The sequence below is a fragment of the Hyposmocoma kahamanoa genome, unplaced genomic scaffold (genome assembly GCF_003589595.1).
Source record: "Hyposmocoma kahamanoa isolate Upper Pololo Valley unplaced genomic scaffold, ASM358959v1 93, whole genome shotgun sequence".
In the NCBI taxonomy this organism is placed as follows: Eukaryota; Metazoa; Arthropoda; class Insecta; order Lepidoptera; family Cosmopterigidae; genus Hyposmocoma; species Hyposmocoma kahamanoa.
Window position 1 is genome coordinate 5,836,095 of NW_020654810.1, and position 1,765 is coordinate 5,837,859.

Consider the following 1,765-nt stretch of genomic DNA (forward strand, 5'->3'; position numbering starts at 1 on the left):
CGTTTTGTAGATGAATTTAACAAAATGTCTTAAATCGACTGCCACTAGCTTAGAGACGTCTTCTCACCAATTCTGCAGTATCTATACGAGTTATTACAGCTTTATTAGAATTGCAACTACAAAATGTTATTGATTTCCTTATAATAACTGCAGTATCTAACAGATACTGCACTTGTAATTAGCTCTAAGATGGTAGATTTTGTAAAACATAAATAAAAATAGTGCAGTAACTGTTAGATACTGCAGTTATCATTGGCTCTGGTATGGTAGATTTTGTAAAACATAAATAAGTGCAGCAACTATTAGATACTGCGTTTATTGCTAGAATTCCATTGCCATTGACTCAAAAATTATATAGTAACTAATCTTAGTGCACTTTAAATTGGCAAATGTTGTATATTGTACTGAGTTACTGCAGTTTCACTTATTGTATTATATGGTTCCCATGGGAATTTTGATACATGAGTTAGAGCCAAATATAGATCTTGTTTTGGTGTTAACGATTATGTATTTAACTCAATTTCGTCAAAAATGCTAGTTACCGCACTTTCCATTAGGACTGCAAAATTCGTAAAATTCACGACAGAATTTGTTTTTCGAAAATGGAAATTTAAAAAAATGAAATCTAATACGATCGTCACTTATAGGATCGCTGACCAGCACAACTTCTACCTCCGGCAAACTCGCGTCAAACCTCAATTCGAAACAAAGCAGTTTCGAATTGACGATATATATTAAGTAAACATTTTTGTTTTCGTTTTATTAAAACTTTTTAATCAGCTACTCCTTGCAGTACTTGTTATAAATGTAAAAACATAGATGCGACTCGCATTTGGTTATATTTTTTTCGATAATGAATTGAGATTTGCCTCACTATCGTAATCTGTCAAAACGGCTATCGTAGCGTGCCGGTAGTGTAGTAAGGTCAACGTCAAATGTGGAAAATTACAAAAAAAGTTTGGAAAAATATCCGGAAAAATACTGCCGCGTTGCTACGTTTTTACGAAGTACAACCAATAAAAACGCAAATTATCCAACCGGGGTTATATCAGAATTGCTGACTATGGCCAGAATCTTCCCTTTTGAGGAGTCAGCCTCAGTTTTGACAATTAATATCGAATATTAAATCTGCCTCCATTAGTTGAAAGTAGTAGTTGGGCGTATATGACATTAAAAAAATAATTATGTATACTGTAGTGATCAATAAAAAAAGGCCGAACTGTCACTATTTTTATTTTTTTCTAGCTGGATAAAATATGAAGTAATTTTTGTTGATTTCGTTTCTATAACTTTATTTTCTCGGTTTTGAGTTTTTGTCACAATTAACGGCGGCGGATTCAACATTTGATATTAATTTTCTAATCTGTGTCTGTGGGTACTCTAAAAGTACATATAATGTACAAAATAATCTCGTATAGTATTTCGTGCACATAAGGAATGTATTTTTTTCTTAAAAGTTTATGTCCCTGAGGAAATTATTATTCTTCACAGACGTCACGGTTCATTTACGAAAATGTGATTTATGTTAAAAAGTTAAACTCTAAATCATATGAAAAACAAGAATGCAACAAAAGAAATAGGCGTGTTGGTGTTCTAGCTCTTGTTCGGTGGACTGTATTGTTCAGGTTCTTGATCTGGATCGCAAATGAAAACTCTTGATTAAAGTGGATTCAATCCGTCTTTATTACCAAAAATGTTCCTACTTAAATACCAATTTCACTCTCTTATCTAGTACAGTGGTTGGCGAGTAGGCGGTCGGCGCGGA